Below are 21433 nucleotides of genomic sequence, written 5' to 3'. Positions count from 1 at the left end.
AATTTGGAGAGCCGCTCTTCGGTTCAGAGAGGCCGCTCTGAGACAATAAATAATAGGACGATTTAGCCTATCCCACAGGCTGCCTCTGTGACACCTACCCAAACACACACACACACACACACACACACACACACAAGTCAGCCTATAACAATTCATGTCCCTTCCATAAATCAGCCCCACTAAAAGCTGGTGATTAGCGACATCATTTAGCCCCTAAAACCCAAACAGCGACAACTGTTTCCTTCTCTGGTTTAGGGAGAAGATGGAGAGATGCACAGATGGTAAATTGGTTGGCGGGGAATGAACTGTAGCTGGGTGACTGGACTTGGGTTGTAGAATAAATTCAATGCAGGTTTCAGTTGAGGAGTTCAGATTATTTAGGCTATTTATTGTGGTCAGTGGCAGGTTTGACCTTGTAGATTATGACAGTCACAGGGGAGATGATGGTGTCCTTTATGAAGAATTTTGTTGGTTTTAAGGTCGATAAAATTGTGTCGATATGATGAAGAAAGCAAAGACTGTTATTTACAGCAAAACTACAAATAAATAACAACCTAATGTATCAAAATTATACTAATGCATTATTGTGATAATGTCCTGGGTCCAGTACAGTTAACTTTTCCACATATTTCATTCTTCATCTGTTTATCCAGGCACAAACAGACAATATTCAATTGCATAGCTAGTTTTGCTCTACCTTTATTACATCCAACTGTAACAGACCCAAGGGTGACAAACAAGCAGTTGACTTGAATCACATTTTTGTTATGCACTCGTGTTCCTTCCCGATCCCAGTCCCAGCATCATTTCTGCTGCCTGTTGTGCATTTAAATTTACATTTTTATCATGATATATGGACAATTGCATTGTAATATTCCTCTACTTATTTTCTTATCAAGAGCTCAGTAAGCCCATATGATTTTTTTTTTTTTGTTTTTTTTTATCATTTCTACATCAGCAGTTGAAGCAATTTTCAAATTATGGCAGGGGATCGCTGCAGAGTAAAGCACTCCTAGTGTTTATTTGCTCTGGATAATGTCATGTTGAGAAGTGGGAGACTTAGTGGAAGCACCCATTCAAAACAAAATAAAAATGGTTGATAGTGTAAAACTGAGCTTTATGAATGCAATATATTATGTTCGGAGTTGAGACAATGAAACAAAGTTTTATATAGATACTGCGGTCTGCTACACAGAAGTATTTACATCTTTATCATTTCTATTTCCTTTTGTTTCTTGTAGAACTTATAAAATACACAAAGCACTAGACCTGCCTTTTGCTTTTATTATTGCACTGCATTTCTAGCGATTAACAAAAAAAGCAAAAGGCCACAAAAACACACAAAGATTGATCATTACATGCAGCTTAAGTATCCACTTTAAAAATTACAGACAAACTAATTGATCCATATTTGCCCTTTTACAAGAAGCATGCAAAGCAGTTGTTTATTAGGCTGAAGAGATATAAAATATGTTCCAGCCAATAATATCCTCACCTTTGATTTTTTAAAACCCTCTGATAAGTGCCAATAAAATCAAACACGGTAAGCTACCTAACACAACAGCAATTTCCTCATCCACTGTTCTGCTGGTCTCAGTGGAGAAGGATCAGACGTGCGTCTGATGATGGCTTCCTAAAGAGCTTCAATTAATGGCCTGTCACTTATCATTAGAGCTGCTGAAAGGCGGGACACCAGGGAGCATGATGCAAACAAAGGCACGTTTTAGAACGTCAATTCTAAAAGCACCCGTTGAATCTCTTTGCTAGTGCTGGGCCTCTGAGGCCCTCGTCCCTGCTGGCCCCGAGCGCTGCCATCTCTTCTGGGGGATTAGAGGGATCTGCAAAAATTAGCCGTTTGGATGACAAGCAGAGGCCAAAGGACGAGGGGGTGTTAATGTTGCCTTTTAAGGACACAAAAGCAGTGGGGATTCTAAATAACACGTCTCCATTGCCGCCTGCAGCCAACACAGTCAGTGTGTGTGTGTGTGTGTGTGTGTGTGTGCGCGGTAGGTTACTCAGCAGTGTTAATTGACTGAAGTCATGTGGTAGCAGAAAGAGATTGGTAAGACTGATAGCCTGCATCAACCCGCATCTGTGGCTCAGAAATCCAGTGCGTCTTCAAAAGAAAATCTGAGAAGTGTTGACATAAATTGTGGGTTAAATGAGGAACCCAAACAATGAACATTTGTTAATTTACATGACGGGTGCCAATTAAAACAAAACAAACAAAACAATCCCACTATTGCATTATTTCCTCCATTTTATCATTTCCTCAAAAACTGTGAATTAGATTTGGAAATGTATCTATTAGGGGCTAAAGGTAAACGTACGATTTCTAATGCAGTCCAACTATCTTTAGTCCGACAATAGCAAGGTTGTTTACTCTTCATTACGATGTCAGGCAGAGGCAGGAGACCCTCAAAGAGAACATCCACAACAACATCCTCTTGACTGGGGCTCTGCAGTGCTGCTTTTGTCCATTATGCTTGGCCTCCTCATTGACAGCCAATAAATCATTCATTTAGAGGCAAAGCAGGGAGAGAATCAAACAGCCATTTCAGAGCCTGAGGCCTTTCACTGTAGTGTCTGCTGCAGGCCACAGATATAATGTAGAGTGGCTAGGCTGCAGGCGGGTGGAAGGGCTCTTAAGAGACAGGAGCGCATTGTTTGGAGAGACGGGAAACGCTGCTCTCATTAGACCTGGAGCTGAAAACCAACCTGAAAGGCCTGCTTCAATTTACCTTCCATGTGCTTGGAATAAATCACCTGTGTGTGTGTGTGTGTGTGTGGCATGCACACATACAAACACATGTACAAACACTAACACACACTCATAAGCAGCCACTTACAAAGAGCTTTATGCATGTCTTTCAGAACGCACCTCTTCAGCTTCAGAGTTGTTTTAGTGCAGCACTTGTTAAAGGCAAAACCTTTTACCTCTCTGCTTCTGATGGTCCTTTTGTTGAGATGCTTTCTCATTCAAATCAGAATCACAATTAAGTCTGTCCTGACTTGTGTGTCTTTTTTTTTTTTTTTTTTTTTAGTATTTATTCACACAAGACTACTGTCCACACGTCAGGGGCTGCTGCAATAAAAGCGGTTTCTGGGCACACAGGTATCAGCACACAAAGATGTACCCGTTACCATTTCCATGGAATATTGCCAAAAAGATTTAGGGTAATTGTGAACTCTGATTCAGTCCCTGGCTTGTTGCCATGCTGAATTTCACTAAAGCCAAAAACTCACTCAGCACAGCCAAAGTAAAGAGAATCTAATACTTTACACCAGGTAGTCAGGCACAGCGGGTAGCTCTCTGCAACAAATCTCAACACACACTGGGACAAAACAAAGAAAAAAAGGGAATAAAATACATGGTTTCTGATATAAAGACCAGAAAAAGAAACTGACAGATCATAAGTGCAACCCGGTGGAAGAAGGATGGACAGAATCTAAGTAGATGGACAGAGGGATACAGTAAGAGGGAGTGGAGCAGGAAACCCCTGCAGAAATGTGGTGGCAGAGATGTCAGACTATTTAAATACTGATGAGGCCTGCTGTCTCTGCTCGTCTCTGCTAATGACATGCTCGTCAAAGCCAGAGAAAAGACCCTGCAGCCTGCTGCACTACGCCTGTCACAACACACACACACACAGTCAACACACCAGGGTACATCTGTGTGTGTGTGTGTGTGTGTGTGTCAGGGGTGCCTCACACTGTTGTTCTGCCAAGGTGTAAGGTTCCAGTGGAGACGATAAATCTCCTCTTCCTTATCAAAGAGTGCCTCCACTGCAGACACGCAGCTCCCACAAACAAAGCAACAAAACCTCTACTTAGTTCTCTTTAGCAGCTTTCTTCATTTCTGTTTTCCTTCCCCTCTCACCCCCTCATCCATTCATTCTACTGGCCTGCTGCGTTTCCACCAGCATTTAAAATTAAGGTGTCATACTAGAGCAGATGGATTACACACACCTAAAAAAGGGTCACACACACGCAGCTCATAAATGAGGTGAAATGGAATAAGACTCTTATTGAATGCCTGCTTGAAAAACTGTGGTGTCCATAAGCACACTTGGTTTTCAACCCGTATCGATTCCAGCTTGCTATTTGTTTTGAAGTGAACAGTACGTACAGTATGTGTTTGGACTAACGACAAAGTCTCTGTCTCTCGGACTGCTGACAGGAAACAGCAAGTGATAGAGCAACATCATAAAAGGAATGGCCTGCTATAAAACAGGTCATGATGATCGCCACAAAAATGGGTGCCTCACAAAACACACGTCTGTTTGAATCATGAACACAGAGTCCTGTCAGACAATAAACTGTACGTGCAACAAAGAAGAAGAAATATATTTGTAATATATTTTGTTGCTCACTGTGTGACTACATTTTCAATTGTTATTGCAGCCGGAAACAAAACTTTTGTTCTAAATTGGCTTTAAAAAGACATCATAAAGCTGTCTCTCCATTTTTCATCGCCTCTCCTCGTCGTCTTCTTTCGTCTCCTCTTTGTGACTTTAGCTCTAAAGCAGAGGAGAGCATCAGCGAGTGTTCTGTTTGATTCAGTGCTATCTAACCTTGCTTTATGAAAGCATTAAATTGATGGTTCCAGACCAGCCCAGAGAAAATGCACATAAAACTGAGACTAACTGAGAGATAATAGTCCTCATAAACTGGTCTAAGAGCTCTATAACTCATAGCGTCCTCAACTTGTTCTGTCTTACACAGCACAAGCTGTCGCATCCGAAATACTGATGACCCAAAGGCATAAACTGTAATGTAAATGCAAACAAAAGGGAAACTATTCAGCTGGGGGGAAAAGTAAGGCCTGCTATCACTCTCAAATTTTTTAATGACTGGTCTTTGGTACACAGACCAACCCCAGACAGCTAAATCTCAGTCTCTAACATCAGCGGTAAAGAAGGCACAGATTTTATGTATCTGTCAATTCGAGAAACTTATTACCCATGTGTAAGTCAAACTGTTAAAAGAATAGTTTGATATGGTTGGACAGTAAATTTGTAACCAGATCTGGCATTCAGTTAGCTTAGCACAAAGACATAAAATGAGGGGAAACAGCTAGCCAAGAATTAGCCCTAAAAATAAAACCCCCACTTTAGCAAAATGATTTGTTTAATCTGTACAAGAACCAAGCAAGCTACAACTTGTTTGGTAAATTATGTCCAGCATGTGAATATACAAGAAAAAAATATGGATTGGGCCTTTAATATGGTAGTTTATTATGTGATATATCTGCATACTTGTTGGTCTAATGTGTGGGTCTTTTACCTTGATGAGACTGCACTGCTGGACACATACGCTGTTTTTTTAACTTCTTGGTTATTGAAATGAGAACCTGAAAAGCGTTTGTGTGTGGGGTTCAAAAGAGAGAAGATAGAGACGTTTTCCCATTATCAAGATCTGCTCAGCTTCCAGAAAGCAACTCTGCCTCTGGGTAGCAGGCCTTTTGTCTCATCTACACATTCCCACGTCCCTCAAGCCAAACTTTGCAGAACACAACAAATCAAACACAATGAGAAAGCAGGATTTTATGTATTTTAAAGTCCTCCAAAACAAAGAAGGCTCAGGACAATGTGGGCTATTGTATATGCAGACAAACGTTTTGGTGCGCAGTGAGTGCATGAAATCTGTGAGTCCATTGTACAGCTTTGCTGGTTGCACGGGGTGGTAATGGATGGCCGATGGGTGCCCGCTGACGTGTTATTCTTTTATAAAACATTGCCTCTGCGTACCGGAGAGCAGGGGAGAGCGTGTCATGCTTGTGATGAATGACCAGGGGGTAACATCTTCACTCCTGACCCCTAACACAGGTAGGTATGCTCACACAGACTTGTGTTATACACAAATAGACACACACTTGTATAAAACCATGCATTCATGCACATTTCACAGCATTGTTTTTTCAGTGAATAGTATACAAAATAATACAGTGAATCCACTAAGCAGATGGCGATCCAGATGCAGGTTGGTGACCTTCGTTCTCAGTGTGTCATGACTACAAAAACGCTCGATCTTTGTATTCTTTTCTATGCTTTTGCTCGCATCAGTTTCATTGCTTTATTATTTCTATTTGATCACAGATCAGTCATTTAAAAAGACTTTTTCTTACTTCCGCTCATTTATCACACAACCTTGTCTAACAGGCCTGCCATCATCAAAGCTACCTTCAGTTACATCTCCCAACAAAGCATGAAAGACCAACATCAAAAGCAGCTTGTATTAACGTTGCCATAGCCGGGGCTGCTGGACAATGCTGAGGACCTCAAGAGGTGAGTAACAAGCAGAGACCTTCAGCTTTGACTTGAACTCAGCATACAGATGATATAACAAGGAGTAAAGAATTATTATACATCAGAGGACTGAGCCCAAAACAGGCATAGCTGAAGAAGTGCAGCAGCAGAAAGAGAAAAGAAAAAGAGAGACAGAGAAAGAGATGGGAAGAGAAGGAGACATGATAGGGAGGAAAGCGAGACAGAGGGGATGGGGGAGACAATGAGACAAGGAGACAGAGACAGAGTGGGTGAATGTGGCGGATGAGGTTTGGTGAGGCGGGTGGGGATAGGAGAACAGGCAGCCAGTCTATTATCAGAGGTCTATAGAGAAGCATTTAGGGACAAATAGGACACCACCCCCTGTCACCCCAGACCATTCAGCCCCTGTCAGCCGAGCCCATTCAGCCAAACCCCAGGGGGAAGCGGCAGAGGGGAAAAGGAGGGGAGGAAGCAGGATCGGAGTGGTGAGGGGACTGAAGATGGAGCACCCCGGTACCACCCCTCCATGATGCTACACATGCTGTATCCTAGCAACGGCAGTCAGGGTGTGACCCAAAGTCATATGGCTCCATTCAGTTCCACACCTCTTGAACATACACTCACACAAACGCACACACAGGGGCCCCACAGCGCTCCCCAGGAGCCAAAACAGGCTCTCATGTACAACAATTAGCAGAGATCATGCCCCCCTATTCGCCTCCCCCCAACATGGCCATACCACCAACCCCACAGGGAGCAAACTTAATTACCATCAACAGACAGACAGGAGTTTATCTTTACATGATCCACTTTATACACACACACACACACACACACACACACACACACACACACACACACATCAAGAGTCTGCGTCATCCTGTACAAAAACTCTCTATTTCAGCATGCTGTCAATCACATTCTAATTAAAGTAGTGTATTGATGGCATTCTTCTCTGCCCGATTTTCATATGGAATTAGTATTTAATGAACTGTGTGCAGATTAATTACAACATAATGATATTTAATTGTTACCAACTAATTGTTGTGGCGCTCTTTGTTTTGCAGTTGCCAGGAACTTTGTTTAGTTTTAGTTCAGAAAGAACAGTTGGCTGGAGAACACTTCATTGAGCGCAGTTTAAACTTGAAACGTTTCAGTAAAAGAGCCTTTTAATCACAATCACATTTTCTCTTTTTCTGTGAAAATTAGCACATAATATTTCAGTCAGTTTAAGTGATATTGAAGACAAAGTTGGAAGACAGGTTGGTGAGGGAAACAGGTTCATAAACATTCTTGAAAATCGCTGTATCTGTGGTTTATCTCTGCTGTCAGCTTTATAGCAAAAGACAGACAGGCACTCGTGCGCGCGCGCACACACACACACAGGGTCTTTGTTTGGTAATCCCCCTTTCAAAGGGATAAATGTCTTGTTCTGGCTAATAGATTTATATACTCCATCTATTATTTATCCAAGGATCATCACTGTTGCCTAAAGCTAGTGATGTACAATGTTTACCGTGACCTTGGACCTCACACACACACACACACACACACTTACAGCACACTCAATTTGGCATGGACCTGGTGAGTGATAATAAACAGGCATGCAATAATTGTCCCAAAGTCACTTTGCTCTTCTTCAACCCTGAGGAACCTTGCAAGCCAATTCTAGTCCTATTGAAAAAGACCATCTACTGAGACTTTATGACTTCTCATTAAAACACCCTTTCATCATTTGTTATAATATAGCACACTTCTCTCCAAATGATATCATTAGACATAATTTAATCTTTACCTCTTCTTCATGTGTGCTGGTTTTCCTGATTTATCTCCACTTTTATTTCATTTTCTCTCCTGGTTCCTCCTGGTTCCACAGCAGCTGCAAACTGCTGCACTGCCCCTCTGTGGATGATGATGCAGCTGCAGCGGTGCCATCACAGATAACTGCAAAACAAGGCAAAGATACAGTATGTGCATAGGGCAATTTAGTAAATGTCATCAGGTCTACAGAAAGAGAGGGAAATAGGACTGCCTCCCATCTTTGTATCGGGAACAGAGGTGAGATTGATGAGTAGCGTCTGTTTATGATATCGGTTATTCAAGATGAAAGATGAGGGTTTGTGGAGGGGTTCCTCCCATTCACTGTCATTGATTTACACACACGCATGAACAGTGAGTGTCCTTGCTTTGTCAATACTCAAGGTTATTTCATATGCAATGGGATATTTGACTAATATGCCAAGATCAAACACAGCAAAAAAAACTACTTTTTGTCATGATGAGAGAACAACAGACTGACTTCTTAAATGATGTGTTCTCACCAGACAAGCAAGTACTGATTGAACATCCATCAGTGAAGAAAGAACATAAAACTGTGGTTTAAGAGCAATAAAAGACGGCAAGGAAATTTGTGAAGAACAGTCAGAGTAGAAAGCAATGCACTCAAACAGCAGCCAGTTCTGTTCTGGTAAATTAAAACCTAAACCTCTTTCACATTAACATCCACAGAGAGACAAGTGCTGTGGTAAGTGAACGTGGTGCCTGCATTTGTGTCAAAAGCCTGTTTTCTTCCTGGACCAATTAGAGTGACTGCAGCACAAAGGCAGCTAATGTTGTCAAGCTCCTGTAAATGGAATGATGGATGCTGACATTGTGTGTGTTTGTGTGTTGGGGGGGGGGTACTGTGAGCGAATGTAGGCTTCATGGTTACCCAGCAAGGCCTCCTTCATTAATGCTTCTTCCAGAGAAACACATACAGACAGACACAGTGAGACAGAGCGAGAGATGCACAAACATTCCCTATTCAGGATGAATTAAAAACCTACAACACACTACTTTTCACAAGAGAGCATTCATTATGTAGCCCTAATGTAATGGCATAAAGCACAGGAGCAAGAGCCTATCAAGTGCGACGATTTAGCTTTTTTCACTTGTGCTGTTTCGTTGCTACAGGGTAATTTGTAGCACTCAGCAGGGCAGGGTAAAGTGAATCAAGATTAATTTACATGCAGGCGAACACTTAGGCAAGGCAGAGCGGTAAGCAACACGCCGTCTATGCAGCTGAGTGGGAAGAAGGCAGCAAGGCAGAAGGGGGAAAGTGTTGGATAATTAAAGAGCATCAAATGCGATCGCTGAAGGCAGTTAAAAGGCCACAACATGCCGACTGCAGCTGCTCTCAGAATGCAGCCTTTGTGCTTTAGTCAAGCTGCATTGACGGAGGCATGGATTCTAATGGGAACAACAACCTTACAACCAGGCACCTCAAATTCAGTCTTCATTAATTGCGCTTTAACATCTCTCCTCTAGGCGCATTATTCTACCACATTAGTTTGTTTTCATTTAGGAAGAAAAGTACTGTGTTCAGAACTGCACCAAACAAGGCAGTGGACTCCTAGAGTCTTTCGAAGACTTAAGGAAGCAGAGGTTATTCAATTGAAACACTTGATTTAAAAAACACGTCGCTGCACATCACGGTGACACAAAGACAAACTAAAAGTCTATGAAGATGTGAGGTTGAAGTGACAAGACTAACTTGGATAAACCACTACAACCATTCAGATACAAATGCAACTGCAAATGCACCAAGGAGAGGGAATGAAAACACTAAATGAGCTGTTTGAGCTGGACACACATCTCAGACCAGTGATGGAAGCCAAATCCTTGCCCCACTGAACAGCTTTAACATATCAGAGAAAGAGATCACAGGGATGGGATAAAAAGAGAACAGTTGGTAGACTTTCTCCCCTCTACCGTTGAGTGGTAATGGACCCTGGACCGAGCCTGCAGCAGGGGAATCTGATCAAGCATGCTATCCTTGAGTCATGTGCACACTTCACAATGCACGCTCACACACATTCGCACAGGAAAATCATTCTGTCAAATCTGAATAAACACAAACACACATCGGCTGGATTGCGGGGTGCTGCTTGGGGATTTGGGCCGAGCGTCTGGCATATTTGGCCATCTCAGATCTCCTGTCAGGGCCTGAATGCACGATGACAGCAAGAGAGAGACCGCAGCGTCTGGAGACCTGTCTCCATCTATGCATCTCTCACATAAACAAATTCTCCCATCGCTGTATTCAGACTAGCCTCTCTGCTCTATTACACACAACACACAGCTGCCACAAGCACTCAGACACCCAATCAACAACCACAGAGAGAGAGAGAGAGAGAGGAAAGAGAGAGGGAAGGGAGAAGAAAGAGAGAAGAAAGAAAAAGCAAAGGGGGGAGAAGGGCAGTCCAGGGAGAGGGAGTAGAGGAGAAAGCAAGACAGGAGCAGTACCAGGGGAGATACTGAGATAAGAATGTTGAGAGGAAGGCCAGCGCTCCGGAACTGTGCTCAGCTTTCTATCTGGCCGAGCAGGAACCTCCTAAAAGCAGGACGACGACCAGAGTGAATGAAAGAGAAATGGGCTCTAGTGGGATGAGGAATAGACAAGGGCAGGAGTGGGAGGCTAAGGGTTGCAAACACACTGAACGCATGCAATATTAGGACCACCTGCTCTTTCAGTGAAATAGGCTGAGCGGGAGAATGCAATGGCTGAGGCAAAATGGTAGGAGAGGAATCCCAGCGATTTGTGTACTCTGAGGGACCGTGCACAGCATTATGAGCCCTTAGCAGTGATGCAGTCAGGTTTAATTACAGATCCCAACAATTTCTGTGTTGTATGTGCATGTTTCCGTGTTTGTCTGTTGGTTCCTTCTGGGTAATTTGGTTTCTTCTGGCAGTTCAGCAACAATCCACAGTCACGTGTAGTGGACAATTCTAGGTTTCATTTGTAATTTCTACAATATTATAGAGCTTAGCTTTATTTTGTGGATATAAGCAACTCTGTCACCGAGATAAAACAGGACAGTGATTGTAATGATTATTTTCATTCTTGCTTAATATTGTTTTTTTTTTTGATAAGTTGTTTTGCCTATAAAATGTCAAAAAAATAGTGAAAGATACCAAACACTATGTCAGAATCCATTTACAAATAGCTTGTTTTGTCCAACAAACAGTTCAAATATATACACACACATATATGTGTGTGTGTGTGTGTGTGTGTGTATAAACACACAGTTGATAAGCTGGAAGTAGAAAATATTCAGTACTTCAGTTTGATAAAGGACAGAGACACTGTTGCAGTTTCAAGCTTTATGGAAGGGGTCACCATGCCTTCTTGAATAAAGGTTTTCCTCTCAAGAATTTGTAATAATCATAAGCCCCTTCTGAAGCCAGATATGTGTCAAGCAGAGGAGCGCTGCACCTGAGAACACCGTTTAGTAGCGAGCTTCAAATGGGCAGCACAGCGAATGTGATAGGTTCAGGCAGACTGATGTGTCACATTTCACAACATCCCTCCTCCTTCCTCTGCATCCCTAACTTTCTGCTCCCACCTCTTCTGATCAGATTATCGATCCCAAGACCAGTCGATTGGTTGCTACTCTGTGATCTCGGCTGGTCCAATTACTTCAGTAAGTAATAGTGATTAGTTTGTGTCTAGATCAATCCACACCGACAAAGGCAGAGAGGCTATGGACGGGGTCATGGGATCCACCGACTATTCACATCAACAGCACATTTGTGAAGCAACACCAATGTCGATGCAGGATCCTGTTCTTAGTATCTTGAGTATAATTGTTTCACCATGCATCAAAGCTCCACAGAGTTAATACCTGTGGACTTGTATGCAATGTAAAGGGCTGCAGAGAGTTTCTGTGCCTGCAAAAAGTAAAAGCTTTGAGACTTTTCTTCACAAAGAAAAAGTGTGTAAAAAGTGAGACAATACTACATCCACTGCTTATAGCCCATACCAAACTCACACACACACACACACACACACACACACACACACTAACCTATCACATATAGTTAGTGCTCAAGTCTGAGCCATGTGGCATTGGTTTGACATTGTACAGGTCATTAAAGGAAAACTAGTACTAATGTTGAAGGCAAATCTATTTATGTTGATAGTATTCATGGGCAATCTTTCCATAACATTGATCAACACAGTTTGTCTAATAGGAAAATAATAAACAATTACTCCTGCAGATGAGCAGGGTAATTGATTTTCTTCTGTAAATTACTACCACCATCAGCCCTGCGCACACAGAAAGGTGATCATCTGCATAAAATCAATGGGATATGATCCTATCTGTATGATAATCATGGACTGTAACCATGGAGCCTTCATTAGCCTCACAGAGAAAGGAACGTGGAGACTAAAACAAAAGACAGCAAGTGAGCGCTAAGATTTCATACAGATGTAAAGAAAGCTGCTGCTGGTGAAGAAATCAACATTTAAATATAAAAAGTTATAGCATTAGCATTTGAGCTCTAAAATCAGTGCTGCATAATTAGACATTTAGAAAACAGCGAGACACTTTGGGCCTAAACTCATCACCATAATTCTCTCATTTGTTGGGTCTCTCTTGAATGCTGCAACCCAAAAATATGATGCTGTATGAGTAATGTGAAAACTGTATGAACTCCTGAAATAGTAGAGACAAAGGCTGGGTTAAATCTCCCTGATTAATTTCTGATGGGTGCTCACACCACCCCTGGTGTTCCTAGCAAGACACTGACTTATGGTGATGTGCAGGCCCACCACCAGACAGCTGTATGTATGACCGTGTGCAGGCCTCCAAATCGATATCACCACCAACATTAATATCATCACATACGTCAACAGGTGAGTGTCCAGCTACAATAACGACCAAGATGAATGGAAGTGATAAGGCTTACACCATCACTTACTTAATAAACAAGAAGAACATGCGGCCATTCTCCGTCTCCTGTAGTGTCACCAGAAAAATGACAGCATGTTAAAACATTTCAAATAACCTGTGTTTACATTTTCCTGACAAGCAACATTTTGTGTGAATGAATGCCTGTGATCTCTGTCAGAAACCTGACAAGTTTGAGGCAAATAAAATAATGAATCAATAAAGGCTTTAGTCTTGGCAATGTGGGGAAGGTTTTGAAACAGACTTTGGACCTTTAAGTTGTAAACTAGATTTTATTTAAAGAATAGCTGAACAGTTAACTGAATAAATACCAGGCATATGGTGAAGAAATTGAAGATGTGGCTACTATGGGGGACTTCTTACCTTGGCACTTCTAAAATCATTTCCACACTGGGTTTACCGTGGCTGACTGACGCCGGTGTCTGTGGTTCATAAGCTGTCTAAACAATCATACAGACAGCAGAAATGAAACACTCATACTAACCTTTTTGTAGCAGTCATATGGGCCATTGTGGGGGGCAAAAAAACCCAGCACATTGTCATTTTGGTGTGAGGATACCCAAACCAAGTCGGACAGGGTCTGTCGGGACCTGAGGGTTAAGACATAAATTTAGGAATTCTGTTAGGGTCTGGGTCGGGTTTGGACACATAGGCCAAACTTCAGGGTATACGGCCATGCTCTAGTGAGGATACAGACAAGTTTGGAAACATGAGCTTGTTGGGCCCCTGTTGGCCACCTGTTCTCACTGTACTGGGTCAGTCAATTCCAAATACCTACCACAGAATGTGCATATTCACATTGAGACCCAGCAGACAACCTGTACTGCCTATCTCCATGTGTATTAAATGTCGGTCAAACATCCTCAACGTAAAGACAGTATCACCTCAACTGTTTAAAACTTAATTTTGACCTAGAAACACACTGAATCTGGGCTAGGGGTATGGGGCAGTTGCCAACTTTGCCTGGATGGCAATTCAATCTGAAGACAGTCCAGAAGGTCTGAAACTACTCTATAGTTTGTAGAGACAACTGAGATGGGAAGTGTTCAACAGTGGAGCACAGCCTGCAGCAAATTAAAAAGCTTCTGGTGTGATTATGTTACTGTACCTCTATATTTCAGTGAATCACCTCCAGGTTTTCTATCTAGAAGATTCACAGAGACATACTGTATAATTAGTCTATTTTAGGCACGGATGGCATAAAAATCCTTTTCATTCTGTGTTGACTGAGGAAAATGTGGTACATCATTTTGTTAGATCCTAAAACCAAATACAGGCCTTTTCAATAAAAAAAAGACTTTGGGCTTTTAAAGCTGAGAGAGTGAGTACCTGGAGACAAACAGCAGAGGAGGCTTTCACTATATTAGCTTCTCAAATCAAATCACCAGAAAGAGAAGACAGAACCAGCATTTAACACAGTAAGGAGCACTAGACGGATGAATAAAGTGAATGCCCTGTGTGAGTCTGTTCTCTGTTCATAGATTTTAATGGTGTATGGTGAAGTGTGTACACACCTGATTAGCCCGCAACTACTTAATTTTTTTTGTTTTTTAAGTACAGAGATGACTTAGCCCATTTACCATTTCTGTTTTCATTACTGTTGTATATTAAACAGAATGACATCAAAACCTCTGGCAACCTTGTTATCAAATTATACCAATTTAAAACTACTTCATTTGAAACCCTAAAGTTGCAGACTGATATGAAATGGCCACTATGCATATAGCCAACACATCATCTCACATTCAAGTCAAGTGCAGGTTTGGACATAGTGAATGTACAGCTGAATTATAGTTGTTGAAGTAGTAGTTTTGTCCAGATTGATGTCCTGCTTTCGTCATGACCGGCTGGAAGGCTGAGATCACTCAATACTAATCAACAGGCTGGACACGAGCTGGTCTTTATCACTTTGTCCCCTTTATATGACTCCCAACCTTGGCTGCGCGACCAGTTGCCTGATTTCTCATTTTGTAGCAGTGTGACTGACAGTGAGCGGCACTGATTGAGGGGATCCATTAGGGATCAGCCTGAGGAAAGCCTGTTTGATGGATGAGACCAGCAGTCACCTTCAGAGCTTGCTAACAACACCTGTATCCTCTCTGTCACACACACACACACACACACACACACACCATACACACTTTTGCTGACATATAACAATTCACACATATTGTATTGTGCAGAGTGAGAGATATTTGAAAAGATGAAAATCTATACCGTCTTTTCAGTACTGATGGCTCAGTTGAACCTGTAGCAAAAACTATTAACTGGTGAAAAGACACTTGTACAATTAAGAAAAGCTACGTTGGCACAAAACCTCTTTAGTCAAAGCTTGATTACCTTAATTAACCATTATAAGTTTTTTTTTAAACACATGTCAAACAGCAAAAAAATTTGAGTAATTCATTTTCAAGGAATTCAATGAAACACACACCTCATATTTTGTCATAAAAAAAATAAAATAAAAAAAAAACAAAACAAAACAACCAGACTATCTATGAACAAAAGTAGAGATGTCATCAAAAATCTTGAGCACAAGGCATTTTTCCCCACACTGCTGTACTTTGCAGTTTGGCTACAGAATATTTCAAAGACATGGCTGAAAATAGAGACAACACAGACAAAACTAAGAAAGTCAGGTGCCTGTGTGAAACTACTGCATGTCTAAGATACTGTATTTCTGAATGCTGTACCTATAACAGAGAAACTTACATGAATGCATGAGGTGTGTTAAGCTGTTTAACATCAGTGAAACATTTTACACTCAGCTGACGGTCAAAGCAGACTAAACACAATGTTCATGCAATAACAGCATATTGTAACAGTCTGCAACCTGGAGGCATCCTGGTAAGATGCCCAGACCACCTCAACTCCCTCCTTTCAATGTGAAGGAGCAGTGATTCGACTCTGAACCCCTTCCGGATGTCTGGATGTCTGGCCATCCTGCGAAAGAAACTCATTTCAGCTGCTTGTATTCGTGATCTTATTCTTTCGGTCACTACCCATAGCTCATAACCATAGATGAGAGTTGGAGCATAGACTGATAGTAAATTTGCCTTTTGGCCCAGCTCTTTCTTAACCATGATGGTCCATTACAACATCCGCATTACTGCTGCTCCTAGGTCCTTTGAAAACCTTGTATCTTAAAAACAATCTTCAAGTGCTTTTTTGCTCCAGTCAGCAATATACAATATGTATATGAGGTTACAAACATGTATGCACTGTACACACCTACTGTATGTCTATGTGTGTTGGTGTGTCTTCTCTGTGTCTTGTGGGATAATTGCTCTCGGCAGTATTATCTCATTAGGACCCATCATCATTTGATATTTAAATATAGAGCTGCTAAAAGCCTCTCTGCTTATTTAACATTACCATCCATCACATCCTCCAGAGAGGCAGGGCAGGCAGAGGCCTTGGTCTTCTTAGCCACCCCACCCCCAGCTTACAGGTCTTGAAGCCTCTGGGTAAATTCTTTTCTTAAATCACCAATTGATGCATTTAATAAAATAATGCTGTTAACAGCTACGGTGTGAGTGTGGCAAAAGGGCGAGCAACACATGCACAATTGGTGAACATAAAAATAAGGGGGGAATACTATGATGAGTGAAAGTAAGCAAGAAGGTGAAATGGAAGATGAGAGATGGAGGAGAGAGGAGGAATGGGAGAGGGTGAAACAGAGGGAGGGAGGTCAGCAGAGCGTTGTTAGAGAGGGAAGGTAGAGCTTGATGGGCACCAAATGAACAAATTATGACGGGCTCCATTTTGCAGGATGGGGTCACCCCACCACCCCACCCTTCTCTCTCTCCTCCACTCCTCCTCTCTTCTCTTCTCCCTCTGACAGTTCAATTTCCCCCTCTCGCCTCCCTGCTCCTGCCTGCTAATTGTGAGTGAAGCCTTATCATTGGGCCCCCCATCCACCCTCAGTCTGAGGTATTGCAGTGTCTGAGAGAGGAGACTGGAATGTCAAAATGTTATCCAAGGCAGCAAACAGCCAGAGACAGAGGTCACACACAATAAGACCAGACGTTCATCTGAATGCGCAAGCTCAGGCACGCCACCTCTCAGTGGATGCAAACAGACCACAATATAGCTCTATGCAAAAAATATCATTCAGGGTTTAAATTTTATTTTTTATCTCTTCTGTAAAAGTGTGACAGAAATTATCTCCACATGCTTTATCAAGTGTTTCGCTTCTTGTCAGTGATGTGAAAGACTGGATGTAGAAAAGGAAACCCGAAAGGCAGCTGTACAACCATTAGAAAACACCTCTGTTGGACGGGGACAATGTGATTCAACAGATTCTGTACTAAACTAGTGGTTGCACCCTTATTGGTCGATGTGCTTATAATGTGTGTGCTACTACTGTATTCAGTGCAAGTATTTACATATTTTTGTTGTATCTCACGAAAATGCTACCGTTTTAAATATTTATCATTTAAGTGGTTTCTTGATTATTCATGAACATTTTCTGAATTTTAAAATAGCTGATGCAAAATGAAAAAAAAAAAATTATATTGGCATTATATATCGGCCATCGGCCTCTCTGCTCTCTAAAGCAAGCAGCATTGGCCATTGAAAAACCCATATCAATCAACCACAATCCTAAACCGTACTGGATTTTAAGGTTGCCAAATCAAACACACACATTCACAGCAAATTTTTGAAGCTGGATTGATTTGTGTGCCTCATAAGAAAAAAATGCCTGCGCAGAATACACTAGTGTGTCATTGCAAACACACACACACACACACACACACACACACACACACACACACACACCTTTTACTCCAATCTTGTTTGAGAGCACTTGACTCATGTGCAAAATGGAGCTGAGGCATGTTATTTACAAACTAGCGAAGGCCAGGTTTAAATGACACCTGAGGATAAAGCTCATCTCACTCCAGCGCTCAACTCTATGTCTCTACTTTGTCATTTGAAATTGAAGCATTGCCGAAGAGCATTTGCTCATGGTTTCCTTTTTAGTTGTACTGTTGCCTTTGTTCATACAAGACGGAGACAGATGGACAAGTTGAGTGATACAGTATGAGGCAATATTTACTGAGAGGGGAACAGCTGGCCGTCTGATAGGTTGGGGTTTAAAGCACTTTAGTGGTCAGCTGATAGGGCCGATCTAAGGTCGGGATAATCTGAATGCAGGAGGAACTTTCAGAGGTGACACAGGACAGAATCACTGACCCCAGACATCCTTCATCGCACAAGCTAGATGGAGGGTAAGAATGAGATAGGGGGGAGAGGATTCAGAGCAAGAAGGTGAGAGAGAGAACACTCATCTATATTCCAACAATGGTAATAAGGGTTAATTCATTGGTTAAGGATTAACAAGGTGCAAGAGTATGATAGGCAAGCAGTTGTCTTCTTGAATATAGGTTTAAATCAACCCCATTATGCGTGATGCACTTTCAGCTCCAGAGCCCCGCCTAGTGGGAAAGTAATTACACCGTGACTTCAGGGACTCTTAAAGTAAAATTCCTAATGTGTGGTGCACTGACAAATGAAAAGTGGCCTATTCATAAGTAAGTAATTTTCATCATCTCCTTCCTAACGCAATCTCCCCCACTGTAACATCTCACACTGTCCAATTAAGTCAGCCTGAAAGCTGTTTAACCCTGTGAAGTTTCCTGAGTTGTGTCAGGGGGTTTGAATGCACCCCTTCTTATATAGTCTAAAAATGTGGCATCGGGCAGCCATATTACCAGAATCAGCTTTGAGATTTCATTGCATTATTAAGATGTTACTTCAACTGTATACATTATTTTATATCAGCAATGATGGGGCACAGTAGGGTGCAGAAGACCCAAGATGGTTTGCAGGTCATCCAAGCTTGATTATGACAGTGGTTTTCTGTATGGTCATTGGGTTTTAAACTGCAACACAGTGTTCCCCCCCCAACACCTGGTTTTGTAATGTCAAGATAATTAAATATTGTATATGTTGAAGTTAGGATGTTAATAGTAAGTGTCATAGACTGACATCAGTTTTAAAGATATATTGTATATTTGTCTACGATATGTTAGTAATTTTACTAGAAATTGTCTTGGCTTTTAATCTGAAAGAGGTACCTCTTCTTTCTAACCTCCAGACCTTCATGTTCCAAATAAAGGCAAAATGACAAAAAAAGTACATCAGGGTAATCTGAGCAGATAAGAAAAAGGAAAAGGGGATGCTCTTGGAGAAAATATTTTATATTAAAAGCAGCAGATTTTCACTGCACTAGTCTTTGTCAGGTCTAAAAATGTGATTTTCTACAAACTAACAAAATTAAGAAAATCTGCACACCAAGTTAATAACTGGGATGAATTCCCACGTGAGAAATGTGATAGACCTGACCTCCAAGGAAAACCCAGACTAATGATAGCTAGAGCTAAGCTAATACTTCATCATCAGCTAGCCAGTGTTGGAATGATCTTGACACTATTAGCAGACTAACGGCTAAATACTCTGGCATTACTAAAGAGGAGCCCACCACCGACACACACAGCATCCTCTGGCTCATTTAGCATGGACATACAGTAAATGAGCATGTGAAATGGAGACATGAGCGGGATGGGCCCGCCGTTGACCCCTACATATATACATGCACATATACAGACACAGACACACACACCCAGGGACATGGTGACCCCTACATGGCTGATAAGACAGGAGCTGATATGCGAGTCAGACAGAGCCACATTTGTAAAAAGCGAAAGCCAATTACAGCAGCCCAGGCTGGGGGATAATAGTCTGCCTGTCAGGGTCTGTGTGCAGTATATGTGATTGCATGTATGTGTGTGTCCGTGCCTGAGCACATAGTACCCAAGAGTGAATACCAGGTTCGTATTCTCATCTATTTGCCCTATATCCCTATTCCTTAGGTATTAATTTCAGACTAGGGCTGCAGCACAGGGCCCAGGTCATTAGTGTGATTCATCTGAAACAGGCATGAAAAAGACAGAAAGAGTAAGTCATGCCTACCAAAATATAAGATGGCAGCACCATGGAATAATGGGGAGGTTTATGATACAAATGTGCAGTTCAGAAGGAGAAAAAAAAAACTACGCTCATGATGAGACTGAAAAACATACAGCATTGGTGATGGTACATTGTGTCATATATGATCATTTAAACCACAAAAAGAGTGTCTATCTGCCAAGCCATAGACACAATAGGAGTGAAATACAACAGACAAGCAACATCAGTGGAATGAAAGCTCAGACATCAGTGCTTGTCCAGTACTTTCCACAGACACACGATCTCCTCAAGGACTTGGCCCTGTCAGCCACAGTGGCCAGCCACCTGAAACAGAGGAATGACAGACTATCAGAGGAAGTGAAACTGTTCAAGGGAATTGTATGGATTTAGTGGTCAAGTGCTGACACATGGCTTTCAGCATGGTAGAAAAGCACTTTAACTCTTCAGTGCTTTTATTGCATGTACACAGCTCATAAAACATGGCGTCTATATTGTAGCATGCCTCACATGCAGTAAAACACATGCATACATAATGCTCAATCAAAAGCAGCAAAGTTGTCAGGGGAAAAACTTTTTCTTTTCCCCAACACAGCTGTGATCCTGTATGTGTTCCCTGATGTCGCCTCATCGCTGCAGAAGAAAGAAGAAGCTGACAACAAACTGGGAAAGATTGTCAAAAAAAAAAAAGCTTGTAAAACTGTTCACAGGAAACATAGCTCTGCCACTTCAACAGATTTACACTTCCCACAATCTCTACAGAAAGGTTCAAGCAGTCATTTGTTCCTAGTGTGATGGGATTGTGGATTGAACATAATGGAGTTTTACCTGACCTATTCTCCTATTCGCGCCCCTCCGATCCTGGTTATCTGCATTTGTGGTGCTTCAGCCATCACTGACCTGCCAATGGCGGGACAAAACACAGACACGCACACACCCAAGCAGACTCCTGTATTTATAAATGCATTGTCCCTGCAGTTGGCATCCTATTTCCATAAAATCAAATCATAGAGAAGATGAAAATGTAAACTCCACAGAAGTGAAACACACCACAGCAAAATTGTTATGGCACTGTTTTTTATAGCATTATTTGGTTTAATTTAACATTGTACCTTATAAAAATTGATTAACTGGAAATAAATTATTTTTTCAGGGGCCGGCAGCATGCAAGATCACAAAATTTAAATTTATTCTCAATCTGTAAATTGTTTGCTCTTTTCATATTAATTTACATTGTGACACTGGAGAAAAATGAAACTATAGTGATGACATAGTAGATTATAAATGTTTTGACGATACTGTGTTTGATCTGCAAGCTTCTCCTTGTGTATTTATAGCCATAATTTATATGTATTTAAAGAAATCCCAGACTGGGGCTTTAATGCTGAAAACAAACAATGAAGTTGGAGCGTATCCTATGTGATATTCCCCTCTCTCCTATTCATCGCCATAATAGAG

The 21433-nt window shown here is 41.6% G+C and overlaps 1 pseudogene; it reads right to left on the bottom strand.

Moving 5' to 3' along the window:
- LOC109956625 (corticotropin-releasing factor-binding protein-like) overlaps positions 1 to 21433 on the bottom strand; it is a 71763-nt pseudogene that overhangs the window by 43843 nt on the left and 6487 nt on the right.

This window comes from Monopterus albus, unplaced genomic scaffold (assembly GCF_001952655.1).
Source record: "Monopterus albus unplaced genomic scaffold, M_albus_1.0 scaffold20.1, whole genome shotgun sequence".
Taxonomy (NCBI): Eukaryota; Metazoa; Chordata; class Actinopteri; order Synbranchiformes; family Synbranchidae; genus Monopterus; species Monopterus albus.
The sequence above is the reverse complement of the archived record's forward strand: the minus strand, read 5'-3'. Positions and strand labels throughout refer to the sequence as shown.